Source organism: Phyllobates terribilis, unplaced genomic scaffold (assembly GCF_046119375.1).
Source record: "Phyllobates terribilis strain yellow unplaced genomic scaffold, ASM4611937v1 Scaffold_7__3_contigs__length_470593459, whole genome shotgun sequence".
Taxonomy (NCBI): domain Eukaryota; kingdom Metazoa; phylum Chordata; class Amphibia; order Anura; family Dendrobatidae; genus Phyllobates; species Phyllobates terribilis.
In genome coordinates this window covers 183,068,205-183,092,503 of record NW_027362767.1, presented here as the reverse complement: position 1 = coordinate 183,092,503, position 24,299 = coordinate 183,068,205, and the positions used below count along the sequence as shown (strand labels likewise).

Genomic DNA, 24,299 nt, shown 5'->3' with positions numbered 1-24,299 from the left:
ACGGGTGTGTCGGAGGTGACAGACAGCCGCCCTGCGGTGGCTTGTAGGAGATCTCCACGTTTGGCATTGCATACAGCTTCCTAGATAGGAGGCCTTCTTTAGGACCCAGCGACAACCTCCCTCTGGTCTGGGTGTATATATACCTGGTCTCTCCAGGTGGGCGTCACCGGTTATACTCATTCCTTCCTGGATCTTGGCTGTATCAGCACGACGTCCTCTCTGGAGTTTTGAGGCAGTGTGCACTATTGGAGTTCATCTAAAGCTAAGCCATTATTCCCTTGTTTTGTCTTTCCCTTTTGTCTTTAGTTGCTAGCGGAGATTGACTAGTGCTCATCTCCTTCCACCCCTAGTTGTAGCCTTTCGCCAGGGACAGCAGGGCGAGGCACGTGTTCGGCGACAGCTGCGGAAGCTGTATAGGAACATTTAGCGGAGTCAGAGTGATTCTAGTCCAGATTAGGAGGTCACTACTCCCCCCGTTTCCCTGGTGTCTGGGCTCCCTTCCCCTTTCCCCTCTGTGTTGTACTCACACCTGGCGTTACTCTCTGTGTTGCACTCTCACCTGGCGTGACATTATAAACGGCCGAGCACGTTTTGAAAAGAAAAAACTGTAATTTTTTTTTTCTCTGTGTGTTTTTGGGCTTGCACCTTGTTTGTTTTTTTCCCTTTTGGTATAGGATCAGTTGCAAAGCTCGCAGAGCAGTTCCACTGTCTGTCTCTGGAGGTGAATGACCTCCGCTGTGAGGTTCAGCAACAGTATCAGCGGTTACAGGCTGCCAATGTGGGGGCAGGTAGGCCTGTCCAGCCTGAACTCAAGGTTGCCCTCCTGGACAGTGTTCAGGAGTTAGGGACAGATTTTTTGTATTTTAGGAGGCATGCAAATTGTATTTCAAGCTTCGTCCCTACTCTTCCGGTAATGAGGAGCAACGGGTTGGCATTGTGATCTCTCTACTGCAGGGAGATCCTCAGTCATGGGCGTTTTCGTTACCGCAGGATTCAGTTTGTCTCCAATCTGTGGAGGGGTTTTTTGGAGCTCATGCCCTGATCTATGATGACCCTGACCGAGTCGCCTTGGCTTAGTCTAAGCTACGTCGCCTTCAGCAGCGGATTCGGTCAGTGGAAACGTACAGTTCGGAATTCCGTAGATGGGCAACGGATTCCAAATGGAATGACTCAACCCTTAAAAGTCAATTTTGTGAGGGGCTAACAGGAAGGTTGAAAGATGCCTTGGCTGTATATGTGGCACCCCTGCTGCCCATGAGTGCCACAGATCCTAGAGGGGTGCATGGACGGATGCTTCCACAAGAGGCCCTCATAGCATACATACACCTCCACCTTCCACCTCAGACCACCAGAGGGAACCCGGATAGGGATATATATAGGGTCTAGAGAACACAGCTAATAGTTCAGCAGTGGAGCACGAGGCTCCTGCAAGCTAGACTCAGGGAGCTCAGTTAGAGCCTAAGGCGTGCCGACGCCATAAGAGCTGTGAAGCGTGGCAAGCTGCCGCTAGTGAGGGCCTCGATCAGGCCGAAGGCTAGAGGAGTGAGTAGCATTGGGGGCAGAGTAGCTGTACAAGCTCACCCCAGAAAACATTTACCGGACACCGGGTCCACATCTAAGGGCCGTATACCCCCCTGTAGAGACAACCGGAGACCAATGGAAGACTTCAGGTGCCAGGAGCACCCAAGAACTGATACGTACCAGAGCCAGGAGTCACGGAGGCCCCGCAAGCTGGGAGCGTGTACTCCAAGAGAAGGCCCTACCACAAAGTCAGACGGTGGAGGACAGAGACAAAGTTAGGCCTAGCTCCAGGCAGGTCAGAAACTTACTACACAAAGGCAGGAAACAGGAGGCCCTATACCCGCTCACTGGGGAGAATCCTGATATGCACCCTTCACCCTACAGTGCTCCGGAATGACTTCAATCAGTAAAAGGTACTGAAGTGAACTGTGTGTGTTTGCCTGTCCTTCTTCAGTCCCGGCTGGGTTTCCCCTGTCCTGCATCCCTTCATCCACGCTGCCCTGAGGCCTAGGTCCACCTGTGGGCAGCTATACCACCCAAGCTGCCTTAACTCCGGCCTCAGTGGGCTGCCGCAGCGCTGGTGATCCTCACCGGACACCACAGGTGGCGTCACAAACTTTCACATAATTATACTTTATAAGTGACTATGGGCTGTGTATTATACTTTATGGAGGACTATGGGCTGTGCATTATGCTTCATGGATGACTGTGGGCTATGCATCATACTTAATGGATGACTATGTGCTGTGTATTATTCTTTATGGATGACTATGGCTGTACATTATACTTTATGGGTGACTATGGGCTATACATTATACTTAATGGATGACTATGGGCTGTACATTATTCTTTATGGAGGACTATGGACTGTGCATTATACTTTATAGGTGGCTATGGGCTGTGCATTATACTTTATGGGTGACTATAGGCTGTGCATTATACTTTATAGATGACTATGGGCTGTACATTATACTTTATGGAGGACTATGGGCTGTGCATTATACTTTATAGGTGACTATGGGCTGTGCATTATACTTTATGGAAGACTATGGGCTGTACATTACAATTTATGGATGACTATGGGCTGTACATTATACTTTATGGGTGACTATGCTCTGTGCATTATAATTTATTGGTGATGATAGGCTGTGCATTATACGTTATGCGTGACTAAAGGCTATGCATTATACTTTATGGATGACTATGGGCTATGCATTATACTTTATCCGTGATTATGGGCTGTGCATTATACTTTTTGGAGGTCTATGGGCTGTAAATTATACTTTATGGGTGACTATCGGATGAACATTATACTTTATAGATATCTGTGTGCTGTGCATTATACTTTATGAATGACTATGGGCCGTGCATTTTACTTTATAGATGACTATGGGTCGTACATTATACTTTATGGATGACTATGGGCTGTGCATTATACTTCATGGATGACTATGTGCTGTGCATTATACTTTATGGATGACAATGAGCTGTGCATTATACTTTATGGATTACTATGGGCTGTATATTATACTTTATGGATGACTATGAGGTGCATTATACTTTATGGATGACTATGGGCTGTGCATTATACTTTATAAGTGACTATGGGCTGTGCATTATACTTTATAGGTGACTATGGGCTATGCATTATACTTTATGGATGACTATGTGCTGTGCATTATACTTTATGGGTGACTAAGGGCTGCGCATTATACTTTATGGGTGACTATGGGCTATGCATTATGCTTTATAGCTGAATATGTGCTGTGCATTATACTTTATGGATGACTATGGGCTGTACATTGTACTTTATAAGTGACTATGGGCTGTGCATTATACTTTATAGGTGGCTATGGGCTATGCATTATACTTTATGGGTGACTATAGGCTGTGCATTATACTTTATGGGTGACTATGGGCCGTGCATTATACTTTGTGATCTAGGGAGGAACCGAGCAGAGGGATCAGGTGCTACTCCAGGTCAGACCCTGGTCACAGCTGTTGACCCACACCGGGGAATGCAGGAACAGGCAGGTTAGGCTGGCATACAGACAGGTGGGTACTGGCAGGCACGGCTGGTATGCAGACAGGTGGGTACTGGCAGGCACGGCTGGTATGCAGACAGGTGGGTACTGGCAGGTAGGAACGCAGGCAGGATAGGGACTAGTACAGACTGGGATACAGGAACAGAGCCGCAGGTGCGGTAGACAAGCAGAGCAGAGCAAAACCAGCAGGTGCGGTAGACAAGCAGAGCAGAGCAAAACCCGCAGGTGCAGCAGAGCAAAACCTGCAGGATAGGGACCAGTACAGAATGGGATACAGAAACAGAGCTGCAGGTGTGGTAGACAAGCAGAGCAGAGCTAAACCCGCAGGTGCGGTAGACAAGCTGAGCAGAGCAAAATCCGCAGGTGCGGTAGACAAGCAGAGCAGAGCAAAACCCGCATGTGCAGTAGGCAAGCCGAGCAGAGCAAAACCCGCAGGTGCGGTAGACAAGCAGAGCAGAGCAAAACCCGCAAGTACGGTCGACAAGCATAGCAGAGCAAAACCCGTGAGTGTGATAGACAAGCAGAGCAGAGCAAAACCCGCAGGTGCGGTAGACAAGCAGAGCAGAGCAAAACCCGCTGTTGCGGTAGACAAGCAGAGCAGAGCAAAACCCGCAAGTGCGGTAGACAAGCAGAGCAGAGCAAAACCCACAGGTGCGGTAAACAAGCAGAGCAGAGCAAAACCCGCAGGTGCGGTAGACAAGCAGAGCAGAGCAAAACCCACAAGTGCGGTAGACAAGCAGAGCAAGATACACACAAGGTACTTAAAATGAAGTAGCGAGTGGACACTAAACTCACAAACAGAAGTACAGAGACAACGAGTTGGAGTTAGGTGAAGGTTCAGACACTGCAGGAAAAGGGAAGATACGGACATAGTGACAAACAAGTAACGGGCTAGGACACTGTTCAGACAGGAACTGAACCAGGAACAAGATACAGGAACGAGCCTGGGAGCTCAGCCCCCAGGGTGGCGGAAACAGACTAGAAGTCACAAATACAGATAACGGGCCTGGGTATACAGCCGCCAGGGTGGCGGAACAGACTAGAAGTCACAGATACAGGTAACAGGCCTGGGTATACAGCCCCCAGTGTGGCGGAAACAGACAAGATACAGGACAGGACCTGGCAACTCAGTTGTACAGAACACACTAAAAGAAAGTGTTGCTCAGGCACCTCCTACTGGGTGGAGGGGGTTTAAGTATCCAGTGACTCACAGCAATAGTCTGGGGACGCATTAGGACTGTGCACACAGTAACTATAAGAAACAGGCAGTAACCGCGCCGCCGCCCTAAGCAATCAGACAAGAGACATGCACACAGCAGGTACTGGAGCAAAGTGTGCAGCCTGGACTGATAGGTATGATGGCGGTCTTGCATGGTGGGAGGTGGTAAGCCATGCCAGCACGCCGCCAGGGATGTTACACTATGGGCTATGCATTATACTTTATGGATGACTATGAGCTATGCAATATACTTTATGAATGACTATGGGCTGTACATTATACTTTATGTATGACTATGGGCTGTGCATTATACTTTATGGGTGACTATGGGCTGTACATTATACTTTATGGGTGACTATAGGCTGTGCATTATACTTTGTAGATGACTATGGGCTGTACATTATACTTTATGGATGACTATGGGCTGTGCATTATACTTTATGGAGGACTATGGGCTGTGCATTACAATTTATGGATGACTATGGGTCGTACATTATACTTTACGGATGACTATGGGCTGTGCATTATACTTTATGGAAGACTATGGGCTGTGCATTATACTTCATGGATGAATAATGCCTAAGCATTTATAATGAAATGTTATACAATTCTGCATCCCTATAATTATGTCTAAAGGCTACGCCTAATACTTTATGGATGACTATGGCCTATGCATTATACTTTATCGGTGATTATGGGTTGTGCATTATACTTTTTGGAGGACTATGGGCTGTATATTATACTTTATGGGTGACTATCGGATGAACATTATACTTTATAGATATCTATGTGCTGTGCATTATACTTATGGATGACTATGGGCCGTGCATTGTACTTTATGGAGGACTATGGGTCGTACATTATACTTTATGGATGACTATGGGCTGTGCATTATACATTATGGAAGACTATGGGCTGTGCATTATACTTTATGGAAGACTATGTGCTGTGCATTATACTTTATGGATGACTATGGGCTATGTATTGTACTTTATGGAGGACTATGGGTCGTACATTATACTTTACGGATGACTATGGGCTGTGCATTATACTTTATGGAAGACTATGGGCTGTGCATTATACTTCATGGATGAATAATGCCTAAGCATTTATAATGAAATGTTATACAATTCTGCATCCCTATAATTATGTCCATATGGTGTATATGTATAATAACAATATAAGAAAAGCATTGGATTATAAGACTCTTCTGTGTATATGTGGTCATGGGTGTGTGGGGGGTCTTATAATTTATAACAATTTGCTGTATCAGATCATTTACATACATTTATAAACCCTCCATAGACTTTATTATACATGATTATATTGGATCTCATTGGCTGCAGGGCTTGTTCTAAGCACATTCTAGAATGCTGTGACATCACAGGATCGGCGCCATGGTGACCTCTGCCTGGACATTATGACATCATGAAGGATATATAAGCAGCCGCTCCCCCGGAACTCCTCTGAGGGTTGTAGAGGAGTTCAGAGTGAGTATACGCGTCTTATACTCCTGATCGGTCCTTATTATTTCCTATTTCCTATGTATATAACGTTCTGATTTCTTATGACAAGCTTCCTCTACTTCCCAATTCTCATATCCCATACGTTTTTAATACACTTTTAATGAGAAAACCTTCTATTTGTTAATTAGCTCGTTATGGCAATATTTACTATTGATACAATTGCTATATAAGATCCGGCTATTTATAAGGAAACTTCTCTATTTCTCCATTCAGGATTTTGCAGTTATTTATATTTAAAGAATATCGAGCAAAAATCCAAGAGCAATTTATGTAAGTCCAAAATCAGAGAAGTCCTGTAATTCAGGATAGTGATTGTAATTCTGCCTCTATACGTATCTATAATATAATAATGACTTTCTGCTGTCTGATGTCTGTTCTTTATGCACGGGCAAATGCCCCGACCCATCAGGTCAGTACGAGTACAACGATACTAAACTTATATAGTTTTTTTATTTAAGTGGTGAAAATAAATTACTAAAAAATAAATAATTAGCTTGAGTCGCCAGTTTTGAATACCTGTAACCTTTTTATTTTTTGGTGGATGGAGCTATGTGAGGGCTTGTTTTTTGCATGGTGACCTGATGTTTTTATTGATACTATTTTGGGGTAGTTACGACGCTTCGATTGCTTCTTGATACATTTCTCTGGAGTTGTAGCAATCAAAAACACGCAATTTTGCCATTTTGATTTCTTCTTTGCTTTACAGTCTTTACATATTAGGTCAATTTATGTTATATTTTCATAGATCGGACTTTTCTGAACACGTTGATACCAGATATGTGTATTTTTTTTCTTCAATGTTAACTGGAGAAGAGGGGGCTTCATTAAAAGAGGGGGTGATTAGAAGAGGGGGTGATTAGAGGAGGGGGTGATTAGAGGAGGGGGTGATTAGAAGAGGGGGTGATTAGAAGAGGGGGCTTCATTAAAAGAGGGGGTGATTAGAAGAGGGGGCTTGATTAGAGGAGGGGGTGATTAGAGGAGGGGGTGATTAGAAGAGGGGGTGATTAGAAGAGGGGGTGATTTGAAGAGGGGGTGATTAGAAGAGGGGGCTTGATTAGAAGAGGGGGTGATTGATTAGAAGAGGGGGTGATTAGAAGAGGGGGCTTGATTAGAAGAGGGGGTGATTTGAAGAGGGGGTGATTAGAAGAGGGGGCTTGATTAGAAGAGGGGGTGATTAGAAGAGGGGGTGATTTGAAGAGGGGGTGATTAGAAAAGGGGGCTTGATTAGAACAGGGGGTGATTAGAAGAGGGGGTGATTAGAAGAGGGGGTGATTTGAAGAGGGGGTGATTAGAAGAGGGGGTGATTTGAAGAGGGGGTGATTAGAAGAGGGGGCGATTAGAAGAGGGGGTGATTAGAAGAGGGGGTGATTAGAAGAGGGGGCGATTAGAAGAGGGGGTGATTTGAAGAGGGGGCTTGATTAGAAGAGGGGGCTTGATTAGAAGAGGGGGTGATTAGAAGAGGGGGTGATTTGAAGAGGGGGTGATTAGAAGAGGGGGCTTGATTAGAAGAGGGGGTGATTGATTAGAAGAGGGGGTGATTAGAAGAGGGGGTGATTAGAAGAGGGGGCTTGATTAGAAGAGGGGGTGATTGATTAGAAGAGGGGGTGATTAGAAGAGGGGGCTTGATTAGAAGAGGGGGTGATTAGAAGAGGGGGTGATTGATTAGAAGAGGGGGTGATTAGAAGAGGGGGTGATTAGAAGAGGGGGCTTGATTAGAAGAGGGGGTGATTTGAAGAGGGGGTGATTAGAAGAGGGGGCTTGATTAGAAGAGGGGGTGATTAGAAGAGGGGGTGATTTGAAGAGGGGGTGATTAGAAGAGGGGGTGATTAGAAGAGGGGGTGATTAGAAGAGGGGGCTTGATTAGAAGAGGGGGTGATTTGAAGAAGGGGTGATTAGAAGAGGGGGTGATTAGAAGAGGGGGTGATTAGAAAAGGGGGCTTGATTAGAAGAGGGGGTGATTAGAAGAGGGGGTGATTAGAAGAGGGGGTGATTAGAAAAGGGGGCTTGATTAGAAGAGGGGGTGATTAGAAGAGGGGGTGATTAGAAGAGGGGGTGATTAAAAGAGGGGGCTTGATTAGAAGAGGGGGTGATTAGAAGAGGGGGTGATTAGAATTTTTTTTTTTTCTTTTTTAAAAACTTTTTTTCTTCCCTTTTTTCTCTATTTGTTAGTCCCCTCAGGTGACTTGAATCTGCAATCATCTGATCTCTTATGCCATATACAGCAGTATGGCGGTATATAGTAGAAATCACTGTCTTCTATGACGCTCAACCACAGGCAGAACGTCACAGGAGGGAGAACAGCTTTTATCACTGGCCCTTATATTCTATGGAGCTGGTAACATGTCAGCTTTGGGGTGAATTGTGGATCACACTCACCCATTGACTGACTACTAGGAAACACTTGGGATATTTCCATCAGCTGTTTTTTTTCATATAAGAGAATGGATGACATACAAATGGCAAAAATGGCCACATGAACCCCAAAAAAAAGATGAAAATCGGATGCATCGTCCTATTGAAAATTATTTGGTTTGGTTTTGTGAAGATGAGAAATAAAATGACATGTGAATACGGCCTAAAAATAAGTCGTCTGCTGCAACCGAGCGGCTTTTATTAAATACTTCAGTAAATCTAATTGTAAACTGTTGTTTGTGTTTCAGCTGCAAGTGTAAATCCCAGGTAAAAGTCTTTCCTCTCATTGTATAGTGGTGGGGTGCGCACAGTACCGGTGTTAGACAAAGTGGGGCCCTGGCAAAAGTTTAAAGTGGGGCCCCAAATGCTGACATATTGCCCCATCCACAGAAGCATTTACATTGCATTTACATGCGATTAGTTCAGGCCGTTAAACAAGCGTGATGGACAATACTGAAGTTGTTCGGTGCTTGTTTCCCGACCTCTTTACACCACCGAGGAAGAATGATGGGCACAGAACAATCACTTCTAGATCAATCTGTCCCCATACACATCATGTTATCAGCAGCAGATCTGCAGCTTTCATGATGTGCTGCTGAGAACAATGATTTTTGTGTCGGCATAAACAATCCAATCACTCGATGATTAGGCACGTTTAGTATAATGCACCCCATAGTCCTCCACATAGTATAATGCACCCCATAGTCCTCCACATAGTATAATGCACCCCATAGTCCTCCACATAGAATAATGCACCCCATAGTCCTCCACATAGTATAATGCACCCCATAGTCCTCCACATAGTATAATGCACCCCATAGTCCTCCACATAGTATAATGCACCCCATATTCCTCCACATAGTATAATGCACCCCATAGTCCTCTATATAGTATAATGCACCCCATTGTCCTCCACATAGTATAATGCACCCCATAGTCCTCCACATAGTATAATGCACCCCATAGTCCTCCATAAAGTATAATGCACCCCATAGTCCTCCACATAGTATAATGCACCACATAGTCCTCCATAAAGTATAATGCACCCCATAGTCCTCCACATAGTATAATGCACCCCATAGTCCTCCACATAGTATAATGCACCCCATAGTCCTCCACATAGTATAATGCACCCCATAGTCCTCCACATAGTATAATGCACCCCATAGTCCTCCACATAGTATAATGCACCCCATAGTCCTCCATAAAGTATAATGCACCCCATAGTCCTCCACATAGTATAATGCACCACATAGTCCCCCACATAGTATAATGCACCCCATAGTCCTCCACATAGTATAATGCACCCCATAGTCCTCCACATAGTATAATGCACCCCATAGTCCTCCACATAGTATAATGCACCCCATAGTCCTCCACATAGTATAATGCACCCCATAGTCCTCCACATAGTATAATGCACCCCATAGTCCTCTATATAGTATAATGCACCCCATTGTCCTCCACATAGTATAATGCACCCCATAGTCCTCCACATAGTATAATGCACCCCATAGTCCTCCACATAGTATAATGCACCCCATAGTCCTCCACATAGTATAATGCACCCCATAGTCCTCCACATAGTATAATGCACCCCATAGTCCTCCACATAGTATAATGCACCCCATAGTCCTCCACATAGTATAATGCACCCCATAGTCCTCCATATAGTATAATGCACCCCATTGTCCTCCACATAGTATAATGCACCCCATAGTCCTCCACATAGTATAATGCACCCCATAGTCCTCCACATAGTATAATGCACCCCATAGTCCTCCATAAAGTATAATGCACCCCATAGTCCTCCACATAGTATAATGCACCACATAGTCCTCCACATAGTATAATGCACCCCATAGTCCTCCACATAGTATAATGCACCCCATAGTCCTCCACATAGTATAATGCACCCCATAGTCCTCCACATAGTATAATGCACCCCATAGTCCTCCACATAGTATAATGCACCCCATAGTCCTCTATATAGTATAATGCACCCCATTGTCCTCCACATAGTATAATGCACCCCATAGTCCTCCACATAGTATAATGCACCCCATAGTCCTCTATATAGTATAATGCACCCCATAGTCCTCCACATAGTATAATGCACCCCATAGTCCTCCACATAGTATAATGCACCCCATAGTCCTCCACATAGTATAATGCACCCCATAGTCCTCCACATAGTATAATGCACCCCATAGTCCTCCACATAGTATAATGCACCCCATAGTCCTCCACATAGTATAATGCACCCCATAGTCCTCCACATAGTATAATGCACCCCATAGTCCTCCACATAGTATAATGCACCCCATAGTCCTCCACATAGTATAATGCACCCCATAGTCCTCTATATAGTATAATGCACCCCATTGTCCTCCACATAGTATAATGCACCCCATACTCCTCTATATAGTATAATGCACCCCATTGTCCTCCACATAGTATAATGCACCCCATAGTCCTCCACATAGTATAATGCACCCCATAGTCCTCCACATAGTATAATGCACCCCATAGTCCTCCACATAGTATAATGAACCCCATTGTCCTCCACATAGTATAATGCACACCATAGTCCTCCACATAGTATAATGCAGTCCAAGGTCCTCCATATAGTATAATGCACCCCATAGTCCTCCACATAGTATAATGCACCCCATAGTCCTCCACATAGTATAATGCACCCCATTGTCCTCCACATAGTATAATGCACCCCATAGTCCTCCACATAGTATAATGCACCCCATAGTCCTCCACATAGTATAATGCACCCCATTGTCCTCCACATAGTATAATGCACCCCATAGTCCTCCACGTAGTATAGTGCAGTCCAAGGTCCTCCATATAGTATAATGCACCCCATAGTCCTCCACATAGTATAATGCACCCCATAGTCCTCCACATAGTATAATGCACCCCATAGTCCTCCACATAGTATAATGCACCCCATTGTCCTCCACATAGTATAATGCACCCCATAGTCCTCCACATAGTATAATGCACCCCATAGTCCTCCACATAGTATAATGCACCCCATAGTTCTCCACATAGTATAATGCACCCCATAGTCCTCCACATAGTATAATGCACCCCATTGTCCTCCACATAGTATAATGCACACCATAGTCCTCCACATAGTATAATGCAGTCCAAGGTCCTCCATATAGTATAATGCACCCCATAGTCCTCCACATAGTATAATGCACCCCATAGTCCTCCACATAGTATAATGCACCCCATTGTCCTCCACATAGTATAATGCACCCCATAGTCCTCCACATTGTATAATGCACCCCATAGTCCTCCACATAGTATAATGCACCCCATAGTTCTCCACATAGTATAATGTACCCCCATAGTCCCCCATACAGTATAATGCAGCCCCCATATAATACATACTGTATAATACATAGCCTATAGTCCTTGATAGAGTATAATGCTGCCCCCATATAGCATATTGCAGTTTCAATAGTACATATAGTATAACACACTCCTCATAGTCCTTGATAGCGTACACTGTGGCCCCATAGAGTACAATGCTGCCTCATAGAGTACAATGCCGCCCTATAGAGTACAATGCGGAACCATAGAGTATAATGCCTCCCCATGGAGTATAATGCTGCCCTACAGAGTATAATGCTGCCCCATAGAGTATAATGTCGCCTCATAGAGTATAATGCAGCCCCATATAGTACAAAGCAGCCCCATAGAGTACAATGCTGCCCCATAAAGTACACTGCCACCCTATAGAGTATAATGCAGCCCCATAGAGTATAATGTTGCCTCATAGAGTATAATGCAGCCCCATAGAGTACAAAGCAGCCCCATAGAGTACAATGTTGCCCCATAAAGTAAAATGCCGCCCCATAGAGTATAATGCAGCCCTATAGAGTACAAAGCAGCCCCATAGAGTACAATGTTGCCCCATAGAGTACAATGCAGTCCCTATAGAGTAAAATCTTTGACAGTGAGGATGATCAATGAGTGGAACAGGCGGCCACGAGAGGTGATGAGTTCTCCTTCAATGGAAGTCTTCACACAGAGGCCGGGCAGACATCTGCCTGAGATGGTTTAGTGAATCCTGTATTGAGCAGGAGGTTGGACCAGATGACCGTGGAGGCCCCCTCCAACTCTACCTTTCTATGTTTCCATAATGCAGCCCCCTAGAGTATAATGCAGACATCCCATAGAGTATAATGCAGACACCCAATAGAGTATAATGCAGCTCCCCTCATAGAGTATAATGCAACCACCCCATAGAGTATAATGCAGCCCCATAGAGTATAATGCCGCCACCCCATAGAGTATAATGAAGCCCCATAGATTATAATGCAGCCCCATATAGTATAATGCAGCCCCATAGAGTATAATGCAGCCCCATATAGTATAATGCAGCCCCATAGAGTATAATTCTGCCCCATAGAATATAATGCAGCCCCATAGAGTATAATGCAGCCACCCCATAGAGTATAATGAAGCCCCATAGATTATAATGCAGCCCCATATAGTATAATGCAGCCCCATAGTGTATAATGCAGCCACCCCATAGTGTATAATGCAGCCACCCCATAGAGCATAATGCAGCCACCCCATAGAGTACAATGCAGCCCCCATACAGTATAATGGAGCCCATAGTACTCACTGATTTTTAAAAAATCTGGTGTGTGCAGTGCATCTCCTCAGCAGCGTGGTGTGCAATGAAGTGACATCATCGTGCCCGCTGCGTCAGACGCAGAGGGGGAATGATGGGAGAAAGAGCGTCACCTGACAGTCTATCCTCCATCATTGCTTTCAGCTGTATCGGTATTAATGGTGCCGATACAGTTGCATGTACGGTGCGGGGGGGTGGCAGCACAGGCACCGGGCCCCGCTGGCTCACGGGCTCCATAGCGGCCGTGTGGTGTGCTGCTATTACCGACACGCCACAGACTGGGGGCCCCTGGGAGAGTGGGGGCCCTAGTCTAATGCCTAGTTTGCCTGTCCCTAACGCCGGTAGTGGGTGCGCATGCACCACCTCGGCTTTGTCCTACAGGGGCATTTCAGAGCTGGAGGGTCAGGGGGACGGATACCCCGCAATCAGTACCTTATTCCCTATACTGTGGATATGGGAGAACTACGTGGGGACATCTATTTTAATAGTTCAAATCAATTACTAGTGTTAAAAAAAGTCCTAGTTTAACCCTTACCTAATATTCACATTGATGGGTTTTCCTTCTACTATAGGGCAGACACTGGATTTTTAATTCAGAAGCACAAAATGATTGAAGAGATCACAAATATGTAAGTGAAAAAATGTAATGCTGTAATATATGGGAACCTTCCAGATGCCATAATGATCTAGAAGTTTCCTTATCTCTAACGACTGATTAATCTTATTCAGGTAGAGATAATACACTGTAAACTGTCTGCTCACAATATCTGTCTATACACATGGCTGCCAGTCATGGATCATATCTTACAGTACAAAGATGCCATAGGAGATTTTATGGGATACAAACAGTCTCTGACCCTACATCAGGCTGCTCCCATATTAAATAGCAAACAACCTGCTGACAGATTCCTTTTAGCAATGGAATATAGTAAATGTAAAACTGTTGGCACAGAAGAGACCTAGAATGGAGGGAGAAGGGGAGGAATTGACCACATTTGTCACGATCACTAATACTGCTGAACATCTTAATCATTACTGCCATTTGTAGGTTTCAATAGCAGATCTATTTTCCATGTACAATAGGGAGAAGTACATGAACTTCATGAAAAAAGAAATTCAAGAGAAGAAAAACATCCTTGAGAAAATAGAACTGACTTTGTAAGTGCTACTGGAGAAAGATCTACCTTTGTACCGTGTTAGCCAGTAGATAGAAAAATATGAAGATTTGAGAGTCCTCAGTGGTTGATACCTTTTAATGGCTAACTGAAAAAATGGTAACAAATTGCAAGCTTTCCAGACTACTCAGGTCTCTTCATCAGGCATAGTATAACACAAAATCTGAAGAGTCACATATTTATACAGGGCACAAGAATAATGCAATAGATGTGACAAGTGACGTGAAGCAGAACTATCATTATGGGAGAGAGATAAACAGTTGTGGCTGTACATATTGGAGAAGTTCATAGATAAGGAGTGTGAACGTTTTATTGTCCTGTGATTGAGGTCTGGTCCATGGTTGTGATGCCCCCACAAGGCCTTAGGAGCACATTCCTTAGTTGATGTAGAATTACATAAATCCATGCGACACATTCATTCCTGTGTGTCAAAGGTTGTCATAAGTTTGTATTCCCAAATCTTTCTGTCTTTCTGAGATTTGAAGTTACTTATTAATACCAGTAATTTCATGTCCATGATGCTGTGATCAGGGATACAAAAATGTTTGGCCACAGGTAAATCTATTCTTTTTTCTTCTATTGTGTGGCGATGAGAATTAATCCTTGTTCTAAGTTTTTGCCCCGTCTCCCCAACATACAGACCCCAGCTGGACATTTAGTACATAAAACTAAGTAAACTCCATATTAATTTTGTGTCTCTCTCTTCCTGTTTCTCACTCTGCCCTTCACTACTCCTCCTCTACATAGACTACAATAGGCAGTGTGATCAGACACCACAGTGAGCGGACTGTCCGTCTTGCTTTGATCAAGATAGATTTAATCTGTGTTTTTCTTCTTCAGAGTGGACAGCAAGTTCAGGAGGTTGGGGGGGGGGGGGGTAGAAGTGGCTCCTAAGTGGAGAAGGAAGCAGATTTCTATGATAAAATACATGACAAAGCTTCTTATATTTGCTTGTACTATTGAAATTCTGACCATTTATCACAAGTTGATGAACCTTTCTTGTACAATAGTGATGACACCACTGAGAACACAGAATTTGTGTCACATACGGAACTGATGAAAGAACTGATACAGAACAACATTGTGACCATGTAAGTGCCGAGAATTACTGATCTAATATATAGACGACATCATGATATAGATGTTTCCTTCTCTCCAATGTGTGATTCACTGTATTCAGGACAGATAATATAAAACCTGATATATATATATATATATATATACACTGCTCAAGAAAATAAAGGGAACACTCAAATAACACATCCTAGATCTGAATGAATGAAATATTCTCATTGAATACTTTGTTCTGTATAAAGTTGAATGTGCTGACAACAAAATCACACAAAAACCATCAATGGAAATCACATTTATTAACCAATGGAGGCCTGGATTTGGAGTCACCCCCAAAATTAAAGTGGAAAAACACACTACAGGCTGATCCAACTTTGATGTAATGTCCTTAAAGCAAGTCAAAATGAGGCTGAGTATTGTGTGTGGCGTCCACGTGCCTGTATGACCTCCCTACAACACCTGGGCATGCTCCTGATGAGGCTGAGTATTGTGTGTGGCCTCCACGTGCCTGTATGACCTCCCTACAATGCCTGGGCATGCTCCTGATGAGGCTGAGTATTGTGTGTGGCCTCCACGTGCCTGTATGACCTCCCTACAACGCCTGGGCATGCTCCTGATGAGGCTGAGTATTGTGTGTGGCCTCCACGTGCCTGTATGACCTCCCTACAACGCCTGGGCATGCTCCTGATGAGGCTGAGTATTGTGTGTGGTCTCCACGTGCCTGTGTGACCTCCCTACAACGCCTGGGCATGCTCCTGATGAGGCTCAGTATTGTGTGTGGCCTCCACGTGCCTGTATGACCTCCCTACAACGCCTGGGCATGCTCCTGATGAGGCTCAGTATTGTGTGTGGCCTCCACGTGCCTGTGTGACCTCCCTACAACGCCTGGGCATGCTCCTGATGAGGCTGAGTATTGTGTGTGCCCTCCACGTGCCTGTATGACCTCCCTACAACGCCTGGGCATGCTCCTGATGAGGTTGCGGATGGTCTCCTGTGGGATCTCCTCCCAGACCTGGACTAAAGCATCCGCCAACTCCTGGACAGTCTGTGGTGCAATATGACGTTGGTGGATGGAGCGAGACATGATGTCCCAGATGTGCTCAATCGGATTCAGGTCTGGGGAACGGGCGGCCAGTCCATAGCTTCAATGCCTTCATCTTGCAGGAACTGCTGACACACTCCAGCCACATGAGGTCTGGCATTGTCCTGCATTAGGAGGAACCCAGGGCCAACCTCACCAGCATATGGTCTCCCAAGGGGTCTGAGGATCTCATCTCGGTACCTAATGGCAGTCAGGCTACCTCTGGCGAGCACATGGAGGGCTGTGCAGCCCTCCAAAGAAATGCCACCCCACACCATTACTGACCCACTGCCTAACCGGTCATGCTGAAGGATGTTGCAGGCAGCAGATCGCTCTCCATGGCGTCTCCAGACTCTGTCATGTCTGTCACATGTGCTCAGTGTGAACCTGCTTTCATCTGTGAAGAGCACAGGGCGCCAGTGGTGACTTTGCCAATCCTGGTGTTCTGTGGCAAATGCCAAGCGTCCTGCACGGTGTTGGGCTGTGAGCACAACCCCCATCTGTGGACGTCGGGCCCTCATACCACCCTCATGGAGTCGGTTTCTAACCGTTTGTGCAGACACATGCACATTTGTGGCTTGCTGGAGGTCATTTTGCAGGGCTATGGCAGTGCTCCTCCTGTTCCTCCTTGTACAAAGGCGGAGGTAGCGGTCCTGCTGCTGGGTTGTAGCCCTCCTACGGCCCCCTCCACGTCTCCTGGTGTACTGGCCTGTCTCCTGGTAGCACCTCCAGCCTCTGGACACTACACTGACAGACACAGCAAAACTTCTTGCCACAGCTCGCATTGATGTGCCATCCTGGAAGAGCTGCACTACCTGAGCAACTTCTGTGGGTTGTAGAGTCCGTCTCATGCTACTATGAGTGTGAAAGCACAACCAACATTCAAAAGTGACCAAAACATCTGCCAGAAAGCATTGGTACTGAGATGTGGTCTGTGGTCCTCACCGGCAGAACCACTCCTTTATTGAGGGTGTCTTGATAATTGCCAATAATTTCCATGTATTGTCTATTTCATTTGCACAACAGCATGTGAAATTGATTGTCAATCAGTGTTGCTTCCTAAGTGGACAGTTTGATTTCACAGAAGTTTGATTTACTTGGAGTTATATTCTGTTGTTCAAGTGTTCCCTTTATTTTTTTGAGCAGTGTATATATATATATATATATATATATATATATATATATATATATATATATATATATATATATATACAGTACAGACCAAAAGTTTGGACACACCTTCTCATTTAAAGATTTTTCTGTATTTTCATTACTATGAAAATTGTACATTCACACTGAAGGCATCAAAACTATGAATTAACACATGTGGAATTATATACTTAACAAAAAAGTGTGAAACAACTGAAAATATGTCTTATATTCTAAGTTCTTCAAAGTAGCCACCTTTTGCTTTAATGACTGCTTTGCACACTCTTGGCATTCTCTTGATGAGCTTCAAGAGGTAGTCACCGGAAATGGTCTTCCAACAATCTTGAAGGAGTTCCCAGAGATGCTTAGCACTTGTTGGCCCTTTCGCCTTCACTCTGCGGTGCAGCTCACCCCAAATCATCTCGATTGGGTTCAGGTCTGGTGACTGTGGAGGCCAGGTCATCTGGCGTAGCACCCCATCACTCTCCTTCTTGGTCAAATAGCCCTTACACAGCCTGGAGGTGTGTTTGGGGTCATTATCCTGTTGAAAAATAAATGATGGTCCAACTAAACGCAAACCGTAAGGAATAGCATGCCGCTGCAAGATGCTGTGGTAGCCATACTGGTTCAGTATGCCTTCAATTTTGAATAAATCCCCAAAAGTGTCACCAGCAAAGCACCCCCACACCATCACACCTCCTCCTCCATGCTTCACGGTGGGAACCAGGCATGTAGAGTCCATCCGTTCACCTTTTCTGCGTCTCACAAAGACACAGTGTTTGGAACCAAAGATCTCAAATTTGGACTCATCAGACCAAAGCACAGATTTCCACTGGTCTAATGTCCATTCCTTGTGTTCTTTAGCCCAAACGAGTCTCTTCTGCTTGTTGCCTGTCCTTAGCAGCGGTTTCCTAGCAGCTATTTTACCATGAAGGCCTGCTGCACAAAGTTTCCTCTTAACAGTTGTTGTAGAGATGTGTCTGCTGCTAGAACTCTGTGTGGCATTGACCTGGTCTCTAATCTGAGCTGCTGTTAACCTGCGATTTCTGAGGCTGGTGACTCGGATAAACTTATCCTCAGAAGCAGAGGTGACTCTTGGTCTTCCTTTCCTGGGGCGGTCCTCATGTGAGCCAGTTTCTTTGTAGCGCTTGATGGTTTTTGCAACTGCACTTGGGGACACATTCAAAGTTTGCCCAATTTTTCGGACTGACTGACCTTCATTTCTTAAAGTAATGATGGCCACTCGTTTTTCTTTACTTAGCTGCTTTTTTCTTGCCATAATACAAATTCTAACAGTCTATTCAGTAGGACTATCAGCTGTGTATCCACCTGACTTCTGCACAACACAACTGATGGTCCCAACCGCATTTATAAGGCAAGAAATCCCACTTATTAAACCTGACAGGGCACACCTGTGAAGTGAAAACAATTTCTGGTGACTACCTCTTGAAGCTCATCAAGAGAATGCCAAGAGTGTGCAAAGCAGTCATCAAAGCAAAAGGTGGCTACTTTGAAGAACCTAGAATATAAGACATATTTTCAGTTGTTTCACACTTTTTTGCTAAGTATATAATTCCACATGTGCTAATTCATAGTTTTGATGCCTTCAGTGTGAATGTACAATTTTCAAAGTCATGAAAATACAGAAAAATCTTTAAATGAGAAGGTGTGTCCAAACTTTTGGTCTGTACTGTATATATATATATATTCAGGGTGGGCCATTTATATGGATACACCTAAATTAAATGGGAATGGTTGGTGATATCAACTTCCTGTTTGTGGTACATTAGTATATTTTCCAGATGGGTGGTGAGCATGGTGGCCATTTTGAAGTTGGCCATTTTGGATCCAACTTTATTGTTTTCAATGGGAAGAGCGTCATGTGACACATGAAACTTATTGAGAATTTCATAAGAAAAACAATGGTGTGCTTGGTTTTAACGTAACTTTATTCTTTCACAAGTTTTTTACAAGTTCATGACCACTTATAAAATGTGTTCAAAGTGCTGCCCATTGTGTTGGATTGTCAATGCCGCCCTCTTCTCCCACTCTTCACACACTGATAGCAACACCGCAGAAGAAATGCTAGCACAGGCTTCCAGTATCCCTTGTTTCAGATGCTGCACATCTCGTATCTTCACAGCATAGACAATTGCCTTCAGATGACCCCAAAGATAAAAGTGTAAGGGGGTCAGATCGGGAGACCTTGGTGGCCATTCAACTGGCCCACGACGACCAATCCACTTTCCAGGAAACTGTTCATGTAGGAATGCTCGGACCTGACACCCATAATGTGGTGGTGACCATCTTGTTGGAAAACCTCAGGGAACGTGCCATCTTCAGTGCATAAAGAGGGCAACACATCATCATGGAGCAATTACAGATATCCAGTGGCATTGAGGTTTCCATTGATGAAGAACGGCCCCACTATCTTTGTCCCCCATATACCACACCATACCATCAAGATACATTATACCATTATAAGTGGTCATAAACTTGTAAAAAACCCATGAAAGAATAAAGTTACGTTAAAACCGAGCACACCATTGTTTATCTTATGAAATTCTCAATACGTTTGATGTGTCACATGACCCTCTTCCCATTGAAAAAAATAAAGCTGGATCCAAAATGGCCGACTTCAAAATGGCCGCCATGGTCACCACCCATCTGGAAAAGTTTTTCCCCTCTCATATACTAATGTGCCACAAACAGGAAGTTGATATCACCAACCATTCCCATTTAATTTAGGTGTATCCATATAAATGGCCCACTCTGTGTATATATATATATATATATATATATATATATATATACTGTTTATACACAGATAGCTGCCATTACTGGGAGCCGCTCATGTGTCTTATTTTATTTAAAAAGATGCCAAAGTGTTTTTTATAGGTTACAGATATTAGAGGAATTGTTATTTGACTTATTAAATAGAAGTGAGAAAAAAAACAAAAATGAGCCGATATGGTAAAGGGAACCGGTCACCTGAAAAACCTCTATGAACCTGCATATATGGGGTTAATCTAGAAGTTACCCCCATATCTGCAGGTTAATACATCTGCCAGGAGCCCCGGACTTTTCAATTCAATATTCCAGTAAAGCAAAGATAACCCCATAAAACATAACATTTATTCCTCCATGGATAAAATATCATAAAGACAAACAATCCAGGAGATGAAGGGTTATTCCAGGAGATGGGGGATGACTCCTCAATGCCCCGGACCCCCACTGATGTATGGCATGGTTACACAGGTATACAATATATTTGAAAATAAATAAAAATATACATTTTCCACCTGTGAGAACATTTTTTATTACTTTTTACATCCATATATTTAGTTGCTAAACACCATTTTTGTAATTTGGTTTCATTACAATTTTTTCACCATTTGGCTTTATAGGATCTGTTTCCTTATACATTCAACTTTGATTTGGTCTGTGTTCATAAATTGGCTGAGGGGAGCTGAAAAAAGACAGATTATAAAGTTGCAAACGCTCCCATTTGACCATTAGAAGTTCACTGACAGATTTTCAGTTAACTCATTTTTGCAGTCACTAATACATATTGCAACACAGAAGCTATAGAAGGCAAACGGTGCAAACATTTAATGAAACCCAATTGGCAAAAATATTTTTCGCCAAAAAAAGATGCATTCAAGTAAGAAAAAAAATGTCCTCCAGAGATGGACAACCCCTTTAAGGATCAGATCATGCAAATAATCCTAAACACCACAGTAAGTGCAGGACACGTCACAAAATATGCAATAGATCACAATCCAAGTGTAAGTATAAAATCCCAGGATAATAAGAGAAGCTGCATGAGAAGATCAATATTTAAAGTCATATTTTTTTTTGAAGACAAATATTAAAAGATTTACTGAGATCACCAACGATTCCAAAACCCCCAGTGAGTATAGACAAGACAGTGCGACTAGGTAACGTTACCTTACAGAAACCCTCCTCCTCTTCCTCCTCCTCCTTCTCATCCTCCTCCCATCAAGGTTTCTATCTTCTTACTATATTGCAGTCATCATACTATACAGCACTGTGAACTTACAATTGCTCATTTTTCCTTTCTACCCAGTTAATTCTTCTCTTTTCTCTGCTCTATGTAGGAACATGAAGTCAATTTTCCCTGCAGAAATCATCCCCCTCCCCCACTGCTCCCTCCTCCCCCCTGCCAGGATCTTTTGCAGTGACTTATGAGTCATACAGGGAAAATTGACCTCCTGTTTCTACATAGAGCTTAGAAGGATTCAGCTAGTCAGTTTTGAATCATGTGATATCATACACCCATTGGAAAAGAGATGAATTAGCTGGGTAGAAAGTCAAAATGAGCAATTGTAAGTACACAGTGCTATATAACATGATGATTGCTATATATTAATGGGATAAACATTTTGGTGGGAGTGCTTCTGTAATAAATAGTATTGTTGGCTATGGAACTCAGACAGGGTGTCCTTTAACCCCGACGCGCGTTTCGCCTTTCTTCTTCCTGGGGCTTTATGCAGCCTTGTATTATGCTGGACAAGTTTTTGTTTCTATAGGAACCATGTTAGGGCGCATACAAAAAAAAAAATTACTATTTTTTTGTTGCAATTTATTTTTAGGACATTTAGTGTGCAGTATGTGGTTAGAAAATCATCAGTAAATGAATGAGAACAGCCCTCTACATCACAATAAAAACATCAGATACATGATTGACGGGTTACATCTCCAGTGCTCTCCTTTTTGGTGTTTCTGGTGCTGTTCTTCTGATTCCCACTCCTCTCTACATGGATGTAAAATGACTGGCACCATGCAATTATTTGGGGGAATTTTTTACTTAGTGTATGATTCTCCAGGTCATTATGATTATGGAGATACCAAAACACCCAAAGTTTCTTTATTATTTAAGTGCTGAAAAAAAATTCACAAATTTGGGGAAAAAAAATTCCCCTTGTCGCCATTTTCCAAGAGTCGTTTTTAAAAATATATATGTATAAAATAATAAAAACTTTCAATCATCCCCCTTTTGATATTTAGATTTTTTTTTAGAAAAAACATTTGATATCACCGCGTCCGTAAAAGTCCGATGTGTCAAGATATAAAATTATTTTAACCAGACGTAAAACAGCAAAAAGAAAAGAGTGGAAACACAAGAATATCATTTTCTCAGCTGCTGCACCGAACATCAAAAATGCAGGAAAAATAAAAAGAAACGTTGTTTGTGCCAAAATGGTTTCCATAAAAAGGAAAGCTCAGGTCTACAGTTCCAGGTCTCAGAAAATGGGGTCACAAAGCAAATGATTTATTTACAAAGTGTTAAATGATTTCTAACCACTAAATTCTACAAAAAAATCCTTATAAGATTGCCGTCACCGTATTCTAACTGATCTAAAGAATAACACCGCCAGGTCATTTTTACCAAATAATCAATGCTGTAATCAATTGCGGTTTTTTCAATATTTTGCCACTTTTGGAATTTTTTTCCCGTTTTTCAGTACATTATATCATAAAGTGATTGTATACTTCAAAACTACAACTCGATCCGCAAAAACTCAAGTCCTCAAATGACTATGTAGACCAAAAAGTATAAGGTCATCATTCCTGGAAGACGGGGAGTAAAAAATTCAGGCTCAAAATTGGAAAATTTCCCAGTCATTATATCATTAATTAATATAATTAATGAATCATTAATTCGGGCAGATGGACCATGAGGTCTCTTTATGCCACCAGCCTTATAGGTTTCGTCTGTCCATATACAGTGAGCGCCCTCTAGTGGTAGCTCCACCAAGACAAAATTGTATCATTTGTGTGATGTAGATGGAAAATGTTGGCAAAGTATTTTGGATGGAGGCGAAGGGGCGGAATTTGTTCACTAATGCTCTTCAAATTGCTGATATTTCTACATTTACCTATGAGATAATGATATATGTTCCTGGTACAACAGATGGGAAATCAAACAACTGATAGAGGAGAAAATACAGAAGGAAGAGAAACAACTGAACCTGATGGAGGAAACTTCGTAAGTGGCTTTTTCCGGGTAGAGATGATATTACACCTGTCTGCACATACTTTCTATCTGTCTACACTGATCATTGTTATTCAGGGTGTGAAAGTCATTTCTCCGTCTAGAAGGTTTAGAAGACACATGATTCACATTCATTTTATTCATCTGAATTTATACCCCAAGTAATGATAGTGAGCGCATTACTCAGGGGTCTTAAGGGCATTTAACCCCTTAATGACGGGACTCATTTTAACTTTCAGAAACAGTTACTTTTGTTAATAGAGCAAAAAAAACTATATTAGTTATATTAAGAAAGAAAAACTAAGGCCCTGAAACATGAAGCTGGTCTTGATGAGGGGACGCGGTGGCGTCAGACTCTCCTGATCTATGAAGGGCTGTCGGCCTCTTCATGAATCAGGAGCATCTGACAAGTGGC

General features: G+C 43.3%; 1 long non-coding RNA gene across 1 annotated transcript; it reads left to right on the top strand.

Moving 5' to 3' along the window:
• Positions 1-14,484: 14,484 nt before the first annotated feature.
• Positions 14,485-23,862, top strand: LOC141153054 (uncharacterized). The gene is made up of 3 exons (XR_012247226.1): positions 14,485-14,547; positions 15,575-15,655; positions 23,804-23,862. It is a non-coding gene; the product is annotated as an uncharacterized lncRNA (long non-coding RNA).
• Positions 23,863-24,299: the final 437 nt, after the last annotated feature.